Below are 23076 nucleotides of genomic sequence, written 5' to 3'. Positions count from 1 at the left end.
GACCTGCAGGCACTGAAGCCATGGATCCAGGGTGACCCGTGGATTGTGCAACCTCACAGGCATCCCAACGTGGAGGAATGGATCTAGGATTACCCATGGATGTGGACTGTCGACACTCGTGACCTGCAGGCACTGAAGCCATGGATCCAGGGTGGCCCGTGGATTGTGCAACCTCACAGACATCCCAACGTGGAGGAATGGAACTGGGATTACCCATGGATGTGGACTGTGGACACTCGTGACCTTCAGGCACTGAAGCCATGGATCCAGGGTGACCCGTGGATTGTGCAACCTCACAGGCATCCCAACGTGGAGGAATGGAACTAGGATTACCCGTGGATGTGGACTGTGGACACTCGTGATCTGCAGGCACTGAAGCCATGGATCCAGGGTGACCCGGGGATTGTGCAACCTCACAGGCATCCCAACGTGGAGGAATGGAACTCGGATTACCCATGGATGTGGACTGTGGACACTCGTGACTTCAGGCACTGAAGCCATGGATCCAGGGTGGCCGGTGGATTGTGCAACCTCACAGGCATCCCAACGTGGAGGAATGGAACTAGGATTACCCATGGATGTGGACTGTGGACACTCGTGACCTTCAGGCACTGAAGCCATGGATCCAGGGTGGCCGGTGGATTGTGCAACCTCACAGGCATCCCAACGTGGAGGAATGGAACTAGGATTACCCATGGATGTGGACTGTGGACACTCGTGACCTGCAGGCACTGAAGCCATGGATCTAGGGTGGCCCGGGGTTTGTGCAACCTCACAGGCATCCCAACATTGAGGAATGGAGCTCGGATTACCCATGGATGTGGACTGTGGACACTCGTGACCTGCTGGCACTGAAGCCATGGATCCAGGGTGACCCGTGGATTGTGCAACCTCAAAGGCATCCCAACTTGGAGGAATGGATCTAGGATTACCCATGGATGTGGACTGTGGACACTCGTGACCTGCAGGCACTGAAGCCATGGATCCAGGGTGGCCCGTGGATTGTGCAACCTCACAGACATCCCAACGTGGAGGAATGGAACTGGGATTACCCATGGATGTGGACTGTGGACACTCGTGACCTTCAGGCACTGAAGCCATGGATCCAGGGTGACCCGTGGATTGTGCAACCTCACAGGCATCCCAACGTGGAGGAATGGAACTAGGATTACCCGTGGATGTGGACTGTGGACACTCGTGATCTGCAGGCACTGAAGCCATGGATCCAGGGTGACCCGGGGATTGTGCAACCTCACAGGCATCCCAACGTGGAGGAATGGAACTCGGATTACCCATGGATGTGGACTGTGGACACTCATGACTTCAGGCACTGAAGCCATGGATCCAGGGTGGCCGGTGGATTGTGCAACCTCACAGGCATCCCAACGTGGAGGAATGGAACTAGGATTACCCATGGATGTGGACTGTGGACACTCGTGACCTTCAGGCACTGAAGCCATGGATCCAGGGTGGCCGGTGGATTGTGCAACCTCACAGGCATCCCAACGTGGAGGAATGGAACTAGGATTACCCATGGATGTGGACTGTGGACACTCGTGACCTGCAGGCACTGAAGCCATGGATCTAGGGTGGCCCGGGGATTGTGCAACCTCACAGGCATCCCAACGTTGAGGAATGGAGCTCGGATTACCCATGGATGTGGACTGTGGACACTTGTGACCTTCAGGCACTAAAGCCATGGATCTAGGGTGGCCCGTGGATTGTGCAACCTCACAGGCATCCCAACGTGGAGGATTGGAACTAGGATTACCCATGGATGTGGACTGTGGACACTCGTGACCTTCAGGCACTGAAGCCATGGATCCAGGGTGGCCGGTGGATAGTGCAACCTCACAGGCATCCCAACGTGGAGGAATGGAACTAGGATTACCCTTGGATGTGGACTGTGGACACTCGTGACCTGCAGGCACTGAAGCCATGTATCTAGGGTCAACCATGGATTGTGCAACCTCACAGGCATCCCAACATGGAGGAATGGATCTAGGATTACCCGTGGATGTGGACTGTGGACACTCGTGACCTGCAGGCACTGAAGCCATGGATCCAGGGGGACCCGCGGATTGTGCAACCTCACAGGCATCCCAACGTGGAGGAAGGGATCTAGGATTACCCATGGATGTGGACTGTGGACACTCGTGACCTGCAGGCACTGAAGCCATGGATCTAGGGTGGCCCGTGGATTGTGCAACCTCACAGACATCCCAACGTGGAGGAATGGAACTAGGATTACCCATGGATGTGGACTGTGGACACTCGTGACCTTCAGGAACTGAAGCCATGGATCCAGGGTGACCCGTGGATTGTGCAACCTCACAGGCATCCCAACATGGAGGAATGAAACTAGGATTACCCATGGATGTGGACTGTGGACACTCGTGACCTGCAGGCACTGAAGCCATGGATCCAGGGTGACCCGTGGATTGTGCAACCTCACAGGCATCCCAACATGGAGGAATGGGTGACCCGTGGATTGTGCAACCTCACAGGCATCCCAACGTGGAGGAATGGAACTCGGATTACCCGTGGATGTGGACTGTGGACACTCGTGACCTGCAGGCACTGAAGCCATGGATCTAGGGTGGCCTGTGGATTGTGCAACCTCACAGGCATCCCAACGTGGAGGAATGGAACTTGGATTACCCATTGATGTGGACTGTGGACACTCGTGACCTGCAGGCACTGAAGCCATGGATCTAGTGTGGCCCGTGGATTGTGCAACCTCACAGGCATCCCAACGTGGAGGAATGGAACTAGGATTACCCATGGATGTGGACTGTGGACACTTGTGACCTGCAGGCACTGAAGCCATGGATCCAGGGCGACCCGTGGATTGTGCAACCTCACAGGCATCCCAACGTGGAGGAATGGAACTAGGATTACCCTTGGATGTGGACTGTGGACACTCGTGACCTGCAGGCACTGAAGCCATGGATCTAGGGTCAACCATGGATTGTGCAACCTCACAGGCATCCCAACATGGAGGAATGGATCTAGGATTACCCATGGATGTGGACTGTGGACACTTGTGACCTGCAGGCACTGAAGCCATGGATCCAGGGTGACCCGGGGATTGTGCAACCTCACAGGCATCCCAACGTGGAGGAATGGAAATCGGATTACCCATGGATGTGGACTGTGGACACTCGTGACTTCAGGCACTGAAGCCATGGATCCAGGGTGGCCGGTGGATTGTGCAACCTCACAGGCATCCCAACGTGGAGGAATGGAACTAGGATTACCCATGGATGTGGACTGTGGACACTCGTGACCTTCAGGCACTGAAGCCATGGATCCAGGGTGGCCGGTGGATTGTGCAACCTCACAGGCATCCCAACGTGGAGGAATGGAACTAGGATTACTCATGGATGTGGACTGTGGACACTCGTGACCTGCAGGCACTGAAGCCATGGATCTAGGGTGGCCCGGGGATTGTGCAACCTCACAGGCATCCCAACGTTGAGGAATGGAGCTCGGATTACCCATGGATGTGGACTGTGGACACTTGTGACCTTCAGGCACTGAAGCCATGGATCTAGGGTGGCCCGTGGATTGTGCAACCTCACAGGCATCCCAACGTGGAGGATTGGAACTAGGATTACCCATGGATGTGGACTGTGGACACTCGTGAACTTCAGGCACTGAAGCCATGGATCCAGGGTGGCCGGTGGATAGTGCAACCTCACAGGCATCCCAACGTGGAGGAATGGAACTAGGATTACCCTTGGATGTGGACTGTGGACACTCGTGACCTGCAGGCACTGAAGCCATGTATCTAGGGTCAACCATGGATTGTGCAACCCCACAGGCATCCCAACATGGAGGAATGGATCTAGGATTACCCGTGGATGTGGACTGTGGACACTCGTGACCTGCAGGCACTGAAGCCATGGATCCAGGGGGACCCGCGGATTGTGCAACCTCACAGGCATCCCAACGTGGAGGAAGGGATCTAGGATTACCCATGGATGTGGACTGTGGACACTCGTGACCTGCAGGCAATGAAGCCATGGATCTAGGGTGGCCCGTGGATTGTGCAACCTCACAGACATCCCAACGTGGAGGAATGGAACTAGGATTACCCATGGATGTGGACTGTGGACACTCGTGACCTTCAGGAACTGAAGCCATGGATCCAGGGTGACCTGTGGATTGTGCAACCTCACAGGCATCCCAACATGGAGGAATGAAACTAGGATTACCCATGGATGTGGACTGTGGACACTCGTGACCTGCAGGCACTGAAGCCATGGATCCAGGGTGACCCGTGGATTGTGCAACCTCACAGGCATCCCAACGTGGAGGAATGGATCTAGGATTACCCATGGATGTGGACTGTGGACACTCGTGACCTGCAGGCACTGAAGCCATGGATCCAGGGTGGCCCGTGGATTGTGCAACCTCACAGACATCCCAACGTGGAGGAATGGAACTGGGATTACCCATGGATGTGGACTGTGGACACTCGTGACCTTCAGGCACTGAAGCCATGGATCCAGGGTGACCCGTGGATTGTGCAACCTCACAGGCATCCCAACGTGGAGGAATGGAACTAGGATTACCCGTGGATGTGGACTGTGGACACTCGTGATCTGCAGGCACTGAAGCCATGGATCCAGGGTGACCCGGGGATTGTGCAACCTCACAGGCATCCCAACGTGGAGGAATGGAACTCGGATTACCCATGGATGTGGACTGTGGACACTCGTGACTTCAGGCACTGAAGCCATGGATCCAGGGTGGCCGGTGGATTGTGCAACCTCACAGGCATCCCAACGTGGAGGAATGGAACTAGGATTACCCATGGATGTGGACTGTGGACACTCGTGACCTTCAGGCACTGAAGCCATGGATCCAGGGTGGCCGGTGGATTGTGCAACCTCACAGGCATCCCAACGTGGAGGAATGGAACTAGGATTACCCATGGATGTGGACTGTGGACACTCGTGACCTGCAGGCACTGAAGCCATGGATCTAGGGTGGCCCGGGGATTGTGCAACCTCACAGGCATCCCAACGTTGAGGAATGGAGCTCGGATTACCCATGGATGTGGACTGTGGACACTCGTGACCTGCAGGCACTGAAGCCATGGATCCAGGGTGACCCGTGGATTGTGCAACCTCAAAGGCATCCCAACTTGGAGGAATGGATCTAGGATTACCCATGGATGTGGACTGTGGACACTCGTGACCTGCAGGCACTGAAGCCATGGATCCAGGGTGGCCCGTGGATTGTGCAACCTCACAGACATCCCAACGTGGAGGAATGGAACTGGGATTACCCATGGATGTGGACTGTGGACACTCGTGACCTTCAGGCACTGAAGCCATGGATCCAGGGTGACCCGTGGATTGTGCAACCTCACAGGCATCCCAACGTGGAGGAATGGAACTAGGATTACCCGTGGATGTGGACTGTGGACACTCGTGATCTGCAGGCACTGAAGCCATGGATCCAGGGTGACCCGGGGATTGTGCAACCTCACAGGCATCCCAACGTGGAGGAATGGAACTCGGATTACCCATGGATGTGGACTGTGGACACTTGTGACTTCAGGCACTGAAGCCATGGATCCAGGGTGGCCGGTGGATTGTGCAACCTCACAGGCATCCCAACGTGGAGGAATGGAACTAGGATTACCCATGGATGTGGACTGTGGACACTAGTGACCTTCAGGCACTGAAGCCATGGATCCAGGGTGGCCGGTGGATTGTGCAACCTCACAGGCATCCCAACGTGGAGGAATGGAACTAGGATTACCCATGGATGTGGACTGTGGACACTCGTGACCTGCAGGCACTGAAGCCATGGATCTAGGGTGGCCCGGGGATTGTGCAACCTCACAGGCATCCCAACGTTGAGGAATGGAGCTCGGATTACCCATGGATGTGGACTGTGGACACTTGTGACCTTCAGGCACTGAAGCCATGGATCTAGGGTGGCCCGTGGATTGTGCAACCTCACAGGCATCCCAACGTGGAGGATTGGAACTAGGATTACCCATGGATGTGGACTGTGGACACTCGTGACCTTCAGGCACTGAAGCCATGGATCCAGGGTGGCCGGTGGATAGTGCAACCTCACAGGCATCCCAACGTGGAGGAATGCAACTAGGATTACCCTTGGATGTGGACTGTGGACACTCGTGACCTGCAGGCACTGAAGCCATGTATCTAGGGTCAACCATGGATTGTGCAACCTCACAGGCATCCCAACATGGAGGAATGGATCTAGGATTACCCGTGGATGTGGACTGTGGACACTCGTGACCTGCAGGCACTGAAGCCATGGATCCAGGGGGACCCGCGGATTGTGCAACCTCACAGGCATCCCAACGTGGAGGAAGGGATCTAGGATTACCCATGGATGTGGACTGTTGACACTCGTGACCTGCAGGCACTGAAGCCATGGATCTAGGGTGGCCCGTGGATTGTGCAACCTCACAGACATCCCATCGTGGAGGAATGGAACTAGGATTACCCATGGATGTGGACTGTGGACACTCGTGACCTTCAGGAACTGAAGCCATGGATCCAGGGTGACCCGTGGATTGTGCAACCTCACAGGCATCCCAACATGGAGGAATGAAACTAGGATTACCCATGGATGTGGACTGTGGACACTCGTGACCTGCAGGCACTGAAGCCATGGATCCAGGGTGATCCGTGGATTGTGCAACCTCACAGGCATCCCAACATGGAGGAATGGGTGACCCGTGGATTGTGCAACCTCACAGGCATCCCAACGTGGAGGAATGGAACTCGGATTACCCGTGGATGTGGACTGTGGACACTCGTGACCTGCAGGCACTGAAGCAATGGATCTAGGGTGGCCTGTGGATTGTGCAACCTCACAGGCATCCCAACGTGGAGGAATGGAACTCGGATTACCCATTGATGTGGACTGTGGACACTCGTGACCTGCAGGCACTGAAGCCATGGATCTAGTGTGGCCCGTGGATTGTGCAACCTCACAGGCATCCCAACGTGGAGGAATGGAACTAGGATTACCCATGGATGTGGACTGTGGACACTTGTGACCTGCAGGCACTGAAGCCATGGATCCAGGGCGACCCGTGGATTGTGCAACCTCACAGGTATCCCAACGTGGAGGAATGGAACTAGGATTACCCTTGGATGTGGACTGTGGACACTCGTGACCTGCAGGCACTGAAGCCATGGATCTAGGGTCAACCATGGATTGTGCAACCTCACAGGCATCCCAACATGGAGGAATGGATCTAGGATTACCCATGGATGTGGACTGTGGACACTTGTGACCTGCAAGCACTGAAGCCATGGATCCAGGGTGACCCGTGGATTGTGCAACCTCACAGGCATCCCAACGTGGAGGAATGGAACTCGGATTACCCATGGATGTGGACTGTGGACACTCGTGACCTTCAGGCACTAAAGCCATGGATCTAGGGTGGCCTGGGAATTGGGCAACCTCCCAAGCATCCCAACGTGGAGGAATGGAGCTAGGATTGCCCATGGATCTGTTCTGGTTACCCTCACAACCAGCATGCACTGAAGCCATGGATCTAGTGTGGCCCGTGGATTGTGCAACCTCACAGGCATCCCAACGTGGAGGAATGGAACTCGGATTACCCATGGATGTGGACTGTGGACACTCGTGACCTTCAGGCACTAAAGCCATGGATCTAGGGTGGCCTGGGAATTTGGCAACCTCACAGGCATCCCAACGTGGAGGAATGAAACTAGGATTACCCATGGATGTGGACTGTGGACACTTGTGACCTGCAGGCACTGAAGCCATGTATCCAGGGTGACCCGTGGATTGGGCAACCTCACAGGCATCCCAACATGGAGGAATGGAACTCGGATTACGCTTGGATGTGGACTGTGGACACTCGTGACCTGCAGGCACTGAAGCCATGGATCTAGTGTGGCCCGTGGATTGTGCAACCTCACAGGCATCCCAACGTGGAGGAATTGAACTAGGATTACCCATGGATGTGGACTGTGGACACTCGTGACCTGCAGGCACTGAAGCCATGGATCTAGTGTGGCCCGTGGATTGTGCAACCTCACAGGCATCCCAACGTGGAGGAATGGAACTCGGATTACCCTTGAATGTGGACTGTGGACACTCGTGACCTTCAGGCACTGAAGCCATGGATCCAGGGTGACCCGTGGATTGTGCAACCTCACAGGCATCCCAACGTGGGAGGAATGGAACTAGGATTACCCATGGATGTGGACTGTGGACACTTGTGACCTTCAGGCACTGAAGCCATGGATCCAGGGTGGACCGTGGATTGTGCAACCTCACAGGCATCCCAACGTGGAGGAATGGAACTAGGATTACCCGTGGATCTGGATCGTGGACACTTGTGACCTGCAGGCACTGAAGCCATGGATCTAGGGTGGCCCGTGGATTGTGCAACCTCACAGGCATCCCAACGTGGAGGAATGGAACTAGGATTACCCATGGATGTGGACTGTGGACACTCGTGACCTGCAGGCACTGAAGCCATGGATCCAGGGTGACCCGTGGATTGTGCAACCTCACAGGCATCCCAACGTGGAGGAATGGATCTAGGATTACCCATGGATGTGGACTGTGGACACTCGTGACCTGCAGGCACTGAAGCCATGGATCCAGGGTGACCCGTTTATTGTGCAACCTCACAGGCATCCCAACGTGGAGGAATGGATCTAGGATTACCCATGGATGTGGACTGTGGACACTCGTGACCTGCAGGTACTGAAGCCATGGATCCAGGGTGGCCCGTGGATTGGGCAACCTCACAGACATCCCAACGTGGAGGAATGGAACTGGGATTACCCATGGATGTGGACTGTGGACACTCGTGACCTTCAGGCACTGAAGCCATGGATCCAGGGTGACCCGTGGATTGTGCAACCTCACAGGCATCCCAACGTGGAGGAATGGAACTAGGATTACCCGTGGATGTGGACTGTGGACACTCGTGATCTGCAGGCACTGAAGCCATGGATCCAGGGTGACCCGGGGATTGTGCAACCTCACAGGCATCCCAAAGTGGAGGAATGGAACTCGGATTACCCATGGATGTGGACTGTGGACTCTCGTGACTTCAGGCACTGAAGCCATGGATCCAGGGTGGCCGGTGGATTGTGCAACCTCACAGGCATCCCAACGTGGAGGAATGGAACTAGGATTACCCATGGATGTGGACTGTGGACACTCGTGACCTTCAGGCACTGAAGCCATGGATCCAGGGTGGCCGGTGGATTGTGCAACCTCACAGGCATCCCAACGTGGAGGAATGGAACTAGGATTACCCATGGATGTGGACTGTGGACACTCGTGACCTGCAGGCACTGAAGCCATGGATCTAGGGTGGCCCGGGAATTGTGCAACCTCACAGGCATCCCAACGTTGAGGAATGGAGCTCGGATTACCCATGGATGTGGACTGTGGACACATGTGACCTTCAGACACTGAAGCCATGGATCTAGGGTGGCCCGTGGATTCTGCAACCTCACAGGCATCCCAACGTGGAGGATTGGAACTAGGATTACCCATGGATGTGGACTGTGGACACTCGTGACCTTCAGGCACTGAAGCCATGGATCCAGGGTGGCCGGTGGATAGTGCAACCTCACAGGCATCCCAACGTGGAGGAATGGAACTAGGATTACCCTTGGATGTGGACTGTGGACTCTCGTGACCTGCAGGCACTGAAGCCATGTTTCTAGGGTCAACCATGGATTGTGCAACCTCACAGGCATCCCAACATGGAGGAATGGATCTAGGATTACCCGTGGATGTGGACTGTGGACACTCGTGACCTGCAGGCACTGAAGCCATGGATCCAGGGGGACCCGCGGATTGTGCAACCTCACAGGCATCCCAACGTGGAGGAAGGGATCTAGGATTACCCATGGATGTGGACTGTGGACACTCGTGACCTGCAGGCACTGAAGCCATGGATCTAGGGTGGCCTGTGGATTGTGCAACCTCACAGACATCCCAACGTGGAGGAATGGAACTAGGATTACCCATGGATGTGGACTGTGGACACTCGTGACCTTCAGGCACTGAAGCCATGGATCCAGGGTGACCTGTGGATTGTGCAACCTCACAGGCATCCCAACATGGAGGAATGAAACTAGGATTACCCATGGATGTGGACTGTGGACACTCGTGACCTGCAGGCACTGAAGCCATGGATCCAGGGTGACCCGTGGATTGTGCAACCTCACAGGCATCCCAACATGGAGGAATGGGTGACCCGTGGATTGTGCAACCTCACAGGCATCCCAACGTGGAGGAATGGAACTCGGATTACCCGTGGATGTGGACTGTGGACACTCGTGACCTGCAGGCACTGAAGCCATGGATCTAGGGTGGCCTGTGGATTGTGCAACCTCACAGGCATCCCAACGTGGAGGAATGGAACTCGGATTACCCATTGATGTGGACTGTGGACACTCGTGACCTGCTGGCACTGAAGCCATGGATCTAGTGTGGCCCGTGGATTGTGCAACCTCACAGGCATCCCAACGTGGAGGAATGGAACTAGGATTACCCATGGATGTGGACTGTGGACACTTGTGACCTGCAGGCACTGAAGCCATGGATCCAGGGCGACCTGTGGATTGTGCAACCTCACAGGCATCCCAAAGTGGAGGAATGGAACTAGGATTACCCTTGGATGTGGACTGTGGACACTCGTGACCTGCAGGTACTGAAGCCATGGATCTAGGGTCAACCATGGATTGTGCAACCTCACAGGCATCCCAACATGGAGGAATGGATCTAGGATTACCCATGGATGTGGACTGTGGACACTTGTGACCTGCAGGCACTAAAGCCATGGATCTAGGGTGGCTTGGGAATTGGGCAACCTCCCAAGCATCCCAACGTGGAGGAATGGAGCTAGGATTGCCCATGGATCTGTTCTGGTTACCCTCACAACCAGCATGCACTGAAGCCAAGGATCTAGTGTGGCCCGTGGATTGTGCAACCTCACAGGCATCCCAACGTGGAGGAATGGAACTCGGATTACCCATGGATGTGGACTGTGGACACTCGTGACCTTCAGGCACTAAAGCCATGGATCTAGGGTGGCCTGGGAATTTGGCAACCTCACAGGCATCCCAACGTGGAGGAATGAAACTAGGATTACCCATGGATGTGGACTGTGGACACTTGTGACCTGCAGGCACTGAAGCCATGGATCCAGGGTGACCCGTGGATTGGGCAACCTCACAGGCATCCCAACGTGGAGGAATGGAACTCGGATTACCCTTGGATGTGGACTGTGGACACTCGTGACCTGCAGGCACTGAAGCCATGGATCTAGTGTGGCCCGTGGATTGTGCAACCTCACAGGCATCCCAACATGGAGGAATGGAACTAGGATTACCCATGGATGTGGACTGTGGACACTCGTGACCTGCAGGCAGTGAAGCGATGGATCTAGTGTGGCCCGTGGATTGTGCAACCTCACAGGCATCCCAACGTGGAGGAATGCAACTCGGATTACCCTTGAATGTGGACTGTGGACACTCGTGACCTTCAGGCACTGAAGCCATGGATCCAGGGTGACCCGTGGATTGTGCAACCTCACAGGCATCCCAACGTGGGAGGAATGGAACTAGGATTACCCATGGATGTGGACTGTGGACACTTGTGACCTTCAGGCACTGAAGCCATGGATCCAGGGTGGACCGTGGATTGTGCAACCTCACAGGCATCCCAACTTGGAGGAATGGAACTAGGATTACCCGTGGATCTGGACCGTGGACACTTGTGACCTGCAGGCACTGAAGCCATGGATCTAGGGTGGCCCGTGGATTGTGCAACCTCACAGGCATCCCAACGTGGAGGAATGGAACTCGGATTACCCGTGGATGTGGACTGTGGACACTCGTGACCTGCAGGCACTGAAGCCATGGATCCAGGGTGACCCGTGGATTGTGCAACCTCACATGCATCCCAACGTGAAGGAATGGAACTAGGATTACCCGTGGATCTGGACTGTGGACACTCGTGACCTGCAGGCACTGAAGCCATGGATCTAGGGTGGCCCGTGGATTGTGCAACCTCACAGGCATCCCAACGTGGAGGAATGGAACTCGGATTACCCGTGGATGTGGACTGTGGACACTAGTGACCGGCAGGCACTGAAGCCATGGATCTAGTGTGGCCCGTGGATTGTGCAACCTCACAGACATCCCAACGTGGAGGAATGGAACTAGGATTACCCATGGATGTGGACTGTGGACACGTGTGACCTGCAGGCACTGAAGCCATGGATCCAGGGTGGCCGGTGGATTATGCAACCTCACAGGCATCCCAACATGGAGGAATGGAACTAGGATTACAAATGGATGTGGACCGTGGACACTCGTGACCTGCAGGCACTGAAGCCATGGATCCAGGGTGGCCGGTGGATTGTGCAACCTCACAGGCATCCCAACGTGGAGGAATGGAACTAGGATTACCCATGGATGTGGACTGTGGACACTTGTGACCTGCAGGCACTGAAGCCATGGATCCAGGGTGGCCGGTGGATTGTGCAACCTCACAGGCATCCCAACGTGGAGGAATGGAACTAGGATTACCCATGGATGTGGACTGTGGACACTCGTGACCTGCAGGCACTGAAGCCATGGATCCAGTGTGGCCCATGGATTGTGCAACCTCGCAGGCATCCCAACGTGGAGGAATGGATCTAGGATTACCCATGGATGTGGACCGTGGACACTTGTGACCTTCAGGCACTGAAGCCATGGATCCAGGGTGGACCGTGGATTGTGCAACCTCACAGGCATCCCAACGTGGAGGAATGGAACTAGGATTACCCGTGGATCTGGACCGTGGACACTTGTGACCTGCAGGCACTGAAGCCATGGATCTAGGGTGGCCCGTGGATTGTGCAACCTCACAGGCATCCCAACGTGGAGGAATGGAACTCGGATTACCCGTGGATGTGGACTGTGGACACTCGTGACCTGCAGGCACTGAAGCCATGGATCCAGGGTGACCCGTGGATTGTGCAACCTCACATGCATCCCAACGTGGAGGAATGGAACTAGGATTACCCGTGGATCTGGACTGTGGACACTCGTGACCTGCAGGCACTGAAGCCATGGATCTAGGGTGGCCCGTGGATTGTGCAACCTCACAGGCATCCCAACGTGGAGGAATGGAACTCGGATTACCCGTGGATGTGGACTGTGGACACTCGTGACCGGCAGGCACTGAAGCCATGGATCTAGTGTGGCCCGTGGATTGTGCAACCTCACAGACATCCCAACGTGGAGGAATGGAACTAGGATTACCCATGGATGTGGACTGTGGACACTTGTGACCTGCAGGCACTGAAGCCATGGATCCAGGGTGGCCGGTGGATTGTGCAACCTCACAGGCATCCCAACATGGAGGAATGGAACTAGGATTACCCATGGATGTGGACCGTGGACACTCGTGACCTGCAGGCACTGAAGCCATGGATCCAGGGTGGCCGGTGGATTGTGCAACCTCACAGGCATCCCAACGTGGAGGAATGGAACTAGGATTACCCATGGATGTGGACTGTGGACACTCGTGACCTGCAGGCACTGAAGCCATGGATCCAGTGTGGCCCATGGATTGTGCAACCTCACAGGCATCCCAACGTGGAGGAATGGATCTAGGATTACCCATGGATGTGGACTGTGGACACTCGTGACCTGCATGCACTGAAGCCATGGATCTAGAGTGGCCCATGGATTGTGTAACCTCACAGGCATCCCAACGTGGAGGAATGGAACTAGGATTACCCATGGAAGTGGACTGTGGACACTCGTGACCTGCAGGCACTGAAGCCATGCATCTAGTGTGGCCCGTGGATTGTACAACCTCACAGGAATCTCAACGTGGAGGAATGGAACTAGGATTACCCATGGATGTGGACTGTGGACACTTGTGACCTGCAGGCACTGAAGCCATGGATCTAGGGTGGCCCGTGGATTGTGCAACCTCACGGGCATCCCAACGTGGAGGAATGGAACTCGGATTACACATGGATGTGGACTGTGGACACTCGTAACCTGCAGGCACTGAAGCCATGCATCTAGTGTGGCCCGTGGATTGTACAACCTCACAGGAATCCCAACGTGGAGGAATGGAACTAGGATTACCCATGGATGTGGACTGTGGACACTCGTGACCTGCAGGCACTGAAGCCATGGATCTAGGGTGGCCCGTGGATTGTGCAACCTCACGGGCATCCCAACGTGGAGGAATGGAACTAGGATTACCCGTGGATGTGGACTGTGGACACTCGTGACCTGCAGGCACTGAAGCCATGGATCTAGTGTGGCCCGTGGATTGTGCAATCTCACAGGCATCCCAACGTGGAGGAATGGAACTCGGATTACCCGTGGATGTGGACTGTGGACACTCGTGACCTGCAGGCACTGAAGCCATGGATCTAGTGTGGCCCGTGGATTGTGCAACCTCACAGGCATCCCAACGTGGAGGAATGGAACTCGGATTACCCATGGATGTGGACTGTGGACACTCGTGACCTGCAGGCACTGAAGCCATGGATCTAGGGTGGCCTGTGGATTGTGCAACCTCACAGACATCCCAACGTGTCGGAATGGAACTAGGATTACCCATGGATTTGGACTGTGGACACTCGTGACCTTCAGGCACTGAAGCCATGGATCCAGGGTGACCCGTGGATTGTGCAACCTCACAGGCATCCCAACATGGAGGAATGAAACTAGGATTACCCATGGATGTGGACTGTGGACACTCGTGACCTGCAGGCACTGAAGCCATGGATCCAGGGTGACCCGTGGATTGTGCAACCTCACAGGCATCCCAACATGGAGGAATGGGTGACCCGTGGATTGTGCAACCTCACAGGCATCCCAACGTGGAGGAATGGAACTCGGATTACCCGTGGATGTGGACTGTGGACACTCGTGACCTGCAGGCACTGAAGCCATGGATCTAGGGTGGCCTGTGGATTGTGCAACCTCACAGGCATCCCAACGTGGAGGAATGGAACTCGGATTACCCATTGATGTGGACTGTGGACACTCGTGACCTGCAGGCACTGAAGCCATGGATCTAGTGTGGCCCGTGGATTGTGCAACCTCACAGGCATCCCAACGTGGAGGAATGGAACTAGGATTACACATGGATGTGGACTGTGGACACTTGTGACCTACAGGCACTGAAGCCATGGATCCAGGGCGACCTGTGGATTGTGCAACCTCACAGGCATCCCAAAGTGGAGGAATGGAACTAGGATTACCCTTGGATGTGGACTGTGGACACTCGTGACCTGCAGGCACTGAAGCCATGGATCTAGGGTCAACCATGGATTGTGCAACCTCACAGGCATCCCAACATGGAGGAATGGATCTAGGATTACCCATGGATGTGGACTGTGGACACTTGTGACCTGCAGGCACTGAAGCCATGGATCCAGGGTGACCCGTGGATTGTGCAACCTCACAGGCATCCCAACGTGGAGGAATGGAACTCGGATTACCCATGGATGTGGACTGTGGACACTCGTGACCTTCAGGCACTAAAGCCATGGATCTAGGGTGGCTGGGGAATTGGGCAACCTCCCAAGCATCCCAACGTGGAGGAATGGAGCTAGTTTTGCCCATGGATCTGTTCTGGTTACCCTCACAACCAGCATGCACTGAAGCCATGGATCTAGTGTGGCCCGTGGATTGTGCAACCTCACAGGCATCCCAACGTGGAGGAATGGAACTCGGATTACCCATGGATGTGGACTGTGGACACTCGTGACCTTCAGGCACTAAAGCCATGGATCTAGGGTGGCCTGGGAATTTGGCAACCTCACAGGCATCCCAACGTGGAGGAATGAAACTAGGATTACCCATGGATGTGGACTGTGGACACTTGTGACCTGCAGGCACTGAAGCCATGGATCCAGGGTGACCCGTGGATTGGGCAACCTCACAGGCATCCCAACGTGGAGGAATGGAACTCGGATTACCCTTGGATGTGGACTGTGGACACTCGTGACCTGCAGGCACTGAAGCCATGGATCTAGTGTGGCCCGTGGATTGTGCAACCTCACAGGCATCCCAACGTGGAGGAATGGAACTAGGATTACCCATGGATGTGGACTGTGGACACTCGTGACCTGCAGGCACTGAAGCCATGGATCCAGGGCGACCCGTGGATTGTGCAACCTCACAGGCATCCCAACGTGGAGGAATGGAACTAGGGTTACCCTTGGATGTGGACTGTGGACACTCGTGACCTGCAGGCACTGAAGCCATGGATCCAGGGTGACCCGTGGATTGTGCAACCTCACAGGCATCCCAACGTGGGAGGAATGGAACTAGGATTACCTATGGATGTGGACTGTGGACACTTGTGACCTTCAGGCACTGAAGCCATGGATCCAGGGTGGACCATGGATTGTGCAACCTCACAGGCATCCCAACGTGGAGGAATGGAACTAGGATTACCCGTGGATCTGGACCGTGGACACTTGTGACCTGCAGGCACTGAAGCCATGGATCTAGGGTGGCCCGTGGATTGTGCAACCTTACAGGCATCCATCCCAACGTGGAGGAATGGAACTCGGATTACCCGTGGATGTGGACTGTGGACACTCGTGACCTGCATGCACTGAAGCCATGGATCCAGGGTGACCCGTGGATTGTGCAACCTCACATGCATCCCAACGTGGAGGAATGGAACTAGGATTACCCGTGGATCTGGACTGTGGACACTCGTGACCTGCAGGCACTGAAGCCATGGATCTAGGGTGGCCCGTGGATTGTGCAACCTCACAGGCATCCCAACGTGGAGGAATGGAACTCGGATTACCCGTGGATTGTGCAACCTCACAGACATCCCAACGTGGAGGAATGGAACTAGGATTACCCATGGATGTGGACTGTGGACACTTGTGACCTGCAGGCACTGAAGCCATGGATCCAGGGTGGCCGGTGGATTGTGCAACCTCACAGGCATCCCAACATGGAGGAATGGAACTAGGATTACCCATGGATGTGGACTGTGGACACTCGTGACCTGCAGGCACTGAAGCCATGGATCTAGGGTGGCTCGGGGATTGTGCAACCTCACAGGCATCCCAACGTTGAGGAATGGAGCTCGGATTACCCATGGATGTGGACTGTGGACACTTGTGACCTTCAGGCACTGAAGCCATGGATCTAGGGTGGCCCGTGGATTGTGCAACCTCACAGGCATCCCAACGTGGAGGATTGGAACTAGGATTACCCATGGATGTGGACACTCGTGACCTTCAGGCACTGAAGCCATGGATCCAGGGTGGCCGGTGGATAGTGCAACCTCACAGGCATCCCAACGTGGAGGAATGGAACTAGGATTACCCTTGGATGTGGACTGTGGACACTCGTGACCTGCAGGCACTGAAGCCATGGATCTAGGGTCAACCATGGATTGTGCAACCTCACAGGCATCCCAACATGGAGGAATGGATCTAGGATTACCCATGGATGTGGACTGTGGACACTCGTGACTTGCAGGCACTGAAGCCATGGATCTAGGGTCAACCATGGATTGTGCAACCTAACAGGCATCCCAACATGGAGGAATGGATCTAGGATTACCCGTGGATGTGGACTGTGGACACTCGTGACCTGCAGGCACTGAAGCCATGGATCCAGGGGGACCCGCGGATTGTGCAACCTCACAGGCATCCCAACGTGGAGGAAGGGATCTAGGATTACCCATGGATGTGGACTGTGGACACTCGTGACCTGCAGGCACTGAAGCCATGGATCTAGGGTGGCCCGTGGATTGTGCAACCTCACAGACATCCCAACGTGGAGGAATGGAACTAGGATTACCCATGGATGTGGACTGTGGACACTCGTGACCTTCAGGCACTGAAGCCATGGATCCAGGGTGACCCGTGGATTGTGCAACCTCACAGGCATCCCAACATGGAGGAATGAAACTAGGATTACCCATGGATGTGGACTGTGGACACTCGTGACCTGCAGGCACTGAAGCCATGGATCCAGGGTGACCCGTGGATTGTGCAACCTCACAGGCATCCCAACATGGAGGAATGGGTGACCCGTGGATTGTGCAACCTCACAGGCATCCCAACGTGGAGGAATGGAACTCGGATTACCCGTGGATGTGGACTGTGGACACTCGTGACCTGCAGGCACTGAAGCCATGGATCTAGGGTGGCCTGTGGATTGTGCAACCTCACAGGCATCCCAACGTGGAGGAATGGAACTCGGATTACCCATTGATGTGGACTGTGGACACTCGTGACCTGCATGCACTGAAGCCATGGATCTAGTGTGGCCCGTGGATTGTGCAACCTCACAGGCATCCCAACGTGGAGGAATGGAACTAGGATTACCCATTGATGTGGACTGTGGACACTCGTGACCTGCATGCACTGAAGCCATGGATCTAGTGTGGCCCGTGGATTGTGCAACCTCACAGGCATCCCAACGTGGAGGAATGGAACTAGGATTACCCATGGATGTGGACTGTGGACACTCGTGACCTGCAGGCACTGAAGCCATGGATCCAGGGCGACCCGTGGATTGTGCAACCTCACAGGCATCCCAACGTGGAGGAATGGAACTAGGGTTACCCTTGGATGTGGACTGTGGACACTCGTGACCTGCAGGCACTGAAGCCATGGATCCAGGGTGACCCGTGGATTGTGCAACCTCACATGCATCCCAACGTGGAGGAATGGAACTAGGATTACCCGTGGATCTGGACTGTGGACACTCGTGACCTGCAGGCACTGAAGCCATGGATCTAGGGTGGCCCGTGGATTGTGCAACCTCACAGGCATCCCAACGTGGAGGAATGGAACTCGGATTACCCGTGGATTGTGCAACCTCACAGACATCCCAACGTGGAGGAATGGAACTAGGATTACCCATGGATGTGGACTGTGGACACTTGTGACCTGCAGGCACTGAAGCCATGGATCCAGGGTGGCCGGTGGATTGTGCAACCTCACAGGCATCCCAACATGGAGGAATGGAACTAGGATTACCCATGGATGTGGACCGTGGACACTCGTGACCTGCAGGCACTGAAGCCATGGATCCAGGGTGGCCGGTGGATTGTGCAACCTCACAGGCATCCCAACATGGAGGAATGGAACTAGGATTACCCATGGATGTGGACTGTGGACACTTGTGACCTGCAGGCACTGAAGCCATGGATCCAGGGTGGCCGGTGGATTGTGCAACCTCACAGGCATCCCAACGTGGAGGAATGGAACTAGGATTACCCATGGATGTGGACTGTGGACACTCGTGACCTGCAGGCACTGAAGCCATGGATCCAGTGTGGCCCATGGATTGTGCAACCTCACAGGCATCCCAACGTGGAGGAATGGATCTAGGATTACCCATGGATGTGGACCGTGGACACTTGTGACCTTCAGGCACTGAAGCCATGGATCCAGGGTGGACCGTGGATTGTGCAACCTCACAGGCATCCCAACGTGGAGGAATGGAACTAGGATTACCCGTGGATCTGGACCGTGGACACTTGTGACCTGCAGGCACTGAAGCCATGGATCTAGGGTGGCCCGTGGATTGTGCAACCTCACAGGCATCCCAACGTGGAGGAATGGAACTCGGATTACCCGTGGATGTGGACCGTGGACACTCGTGACCTGCAGGCACTGAAGCCATGGATCCAGGGTGACCCGTGGATTGTGCAACCTCATTTGCATCCCAACGTGGAGGAATGGAACTAGGATTACCCGTGGATCTGGACTGTGGACACTCGTGACCTGCAGGCACTGAAGCCATGGATCTAGGGTGGCCCGTGGATTGTGCAACCTCACAGGCATCCCAACGTGGAGGAATGGAACTCGGATTACCCGTGGATGTGGACTGTGGACACTCGTGACCGGCAGGCACTGAAGCCATGGATCTAGTGTGGCCCGTGGATTGTGCAACCTCACAGACATCCCAACGTGGAGGAATGGAACTAGGATTACCCATGGATGTGGACTGTGGACACTTGTGACCTGCAGGCACTGAAGCCATGGATCCAGGGTGGCCGGTGGATTGTGCAACCTCACAGGCATCCCAACATGGAGGAATGGAACTAGGATTACCCATGGATGTGGACCGTGGACACTCGTGACCTGCAGGCACTGAAGCCATGGATCCAGGGTGGCCGGTGGATTGTGCAACCTCACAGGCATCCCAACGTGGAGGAATGGAACTAGGATTACCCATGGATGTGGACTGTGGACACTTGTGACCTGCAGGCACTGAAGCCATGGATCCAGGGTGGCCGGTGGATTGTGCAACCTCACAGGCATCCCAACGTGGAGGAATGGAACTAGGATTACCCATGGATGTGGACTGTGGACACTCGTGACCTGCAGGCACTGAAGCCATGGATCCAGTGTGGCCCATGGATTGTGCAACCTCACAGGCATCCCAACGTGGAGGAATGGATCTAGGATTACCCATGGATGTGGACCGTGGACACTCGTGACCTGCGTGCACTGAAGCCATGGATCTAGAGTGGCCCATGGATTGTGTAACCTCACAGGCATCCCAACGTGGAGGAATGGAACTAGGATTACCCATGGAAGTGGACTGTGGACACTCGTGACCTGCAGGCACTGAAGCCATGCATCTAGTGTGGCCCGTGGATTGTACAACCTCACAGGAATCCCAACGTGGAGGAATGGAACTAGGATTACCCATGGATGTGGACTGTGGACACTTGTGACCTTCAGGCACTGAAGCCATGGATCTAGGGTGGCCCGTGGATTGTGCAACCTCACGGGCATCCCAACGTGGAGGAATGGAACTCGGATTACACATGGATGTGGACTGTGGACACTCGTAACCTGCAGGCACTGAAGCCATGCATCTAGTGTGGCCCGTGGATTGTACAACCTCACAGGAATCCCAACGTGGAGGAATGGAACTAGGATTACCCATGGATGTGGACTGTGGACACTCGTGACCTGCAGGCACTGAAGCCATGGATCTAGGGTGGCCCGTGGATTGTGCAACCTCACGGGCATCCCAACGTGGAGGAATGGAACTAGGATTACCCGTGGATGTGGACTGTGGACACTCGTGACCTGCAGGCACTGAAGCCATGGATCTAGTGTGGCCCGTGGATTGTGCAACCTCACAGGCATCCCAACGTGGAGGAATGGAACTCGGATTACCCGTGGATGTGGACTGTGGACACTCGTGACCTGCAGGCACTGAAGCCATGGATCTAGCGTGGCCCGTGGATTGTGCAACCTCACAGGCATCCCAACGTGGAGGAATGGAACTCGGATTACACATGGATGTGGACTGTGGACACTCGTGACCTGCAGGCACTGAACCCATGGATCTAGTGTGGCCCGTGGATTGTGCAACCTCACAGGCATCCCAACGTGGAGGAATGGATCTAGGATTACCCATGGATGTGGACTGTGGACACTCGTGACCTGCAGGCACTGAAGCCATGGATCCAGGGTGGCCCGTGGATTGTGCAACCTCACAGACATCCCAACGTGGAGGAATGGAACTGGGATTACCCATGGATGTGGACTGTGGACACTCGTGACCTTCAGGCACTGAAGCCATGGATCCAGGGTGACCCGTGGATTGTGCAACCTCACAGGCATCCCAACGTGGAGGAATGGAACAGGGATTACCCGTGGATGTGGACTGTGGACACTCGTGATCTGCAGGCACTGAAGCCATGGATCCAGGGTGACCCGTGGATTGTGCAACCTCACAGGCATCCCAACGTGGAGGAATGGAACTAGGATTACCCATGGATGTGGACTGTGGACACTCGTGACCTGCAGGCACTGAAGCCATGGATCTAGGGTGGCCCGGGGATTGTGCAACCTCACAGGCATCCCAACGTTGAGGAATGGAGCTCGGATTACCCATGGATGTGGACTGTGGACACTTGTGACCTTCAGGCACTGAAGCCATGGATCTAGGGTGGCCCGTGGATTGTGCAACCTCACAGGCATCCCAACGTGGAGGATTGGAACTAGGATTACCCATGGATGTGGACACTCGTGACCTTCAGGCACTGAAGCCATGGATCCAGGGTGGCCGGTGGATAGTGCAACCTCACAGGCATCCCAACGTGGAGGAATGGAACTAGGATTACCCTTGGATGTGGACTGTGGACACTCGTGACCTGCAGGCACTGAAGCCATGGATCTAGGGTCAACCATGGATTGTGCAACCTCACAGGCATCCCAACATGGAGGAATGGATCTAGGATTACCCATGGATGTGGACTGTGGACACTCGTGACTTGCAGGCACTGAAGCCATGGGTCTAGGGTCAACCATGGATTGTGCAACCTCACAGGCATCCCAACATGGAGGAATGGATCTAGGATTACCCGTGGATGTGGACTGTGGACACTCGTGACCTGCAGGCACTGAAGCCGTGGATCCAGGGGGACCCGCGGATTGTGCAACCTCACAGGCATCCCAACGTGGAGGAAGGGATCTAGGATTACCCATGGATGTGGACTGTGGACACTCGTGACCTGCAGGCACTGAAGCCATGGATCTAGGGTGGCCCGTGGATTGTGCAATCTCACAGACATCCCAACGTGGAGGAATGGAACTAGGATTACCCATGGATGTGGACTGTGGACACTCGTGACCTTCAGGCACTGAAGCCATGGATCCAGGGTGACCCGTGGATTGTGCAACCTCACAGGCATCCCAACATGGAGGAATGAAACTAGGATTACCCATGGATGTGGACTGTGGACACTCGTGACCTGCAGGCACTGAAGCCATGGATCCAGGGTGACCCGTGGATTGTGCAACCTCACAGGCATCCCAACATGGAGGAATGGGTGACCCGTGGATTGTGCAACCTCACAGGCATCCCAACGTGGAGGAATGGAACTCGGATTACCCGTGGATGTGGACTGTGGACACTCGTGACCTGCAGGCACTGAAGCCATGGATCTAGGGTGGCCTGTGGATTGTGCAACCTCACAGGCATCCCAACGTGGAGGAATGGAACTCGGATTACCCATTGATGTGGACTGTGGACA

Source organism: Ambystoma mexicanum, chromosome 1q (assembly GCF_040938575.1).
Source record: "Ambystoma mexicanum isolate Mex_15411 chromosome 1q, UKY_AmexF1_1, whole genome shotgun sequence".
NCBI classification, from domain to species: domain Eukaryota; kingdom Metazoa; phylum Chordata; class Amphibia; order Caudata; family Ambystomatidae; genus Ambystoma; species Ambystoma mexicanum.
This window is presented reverse-complemented; position numbering follows the sequence as displayed.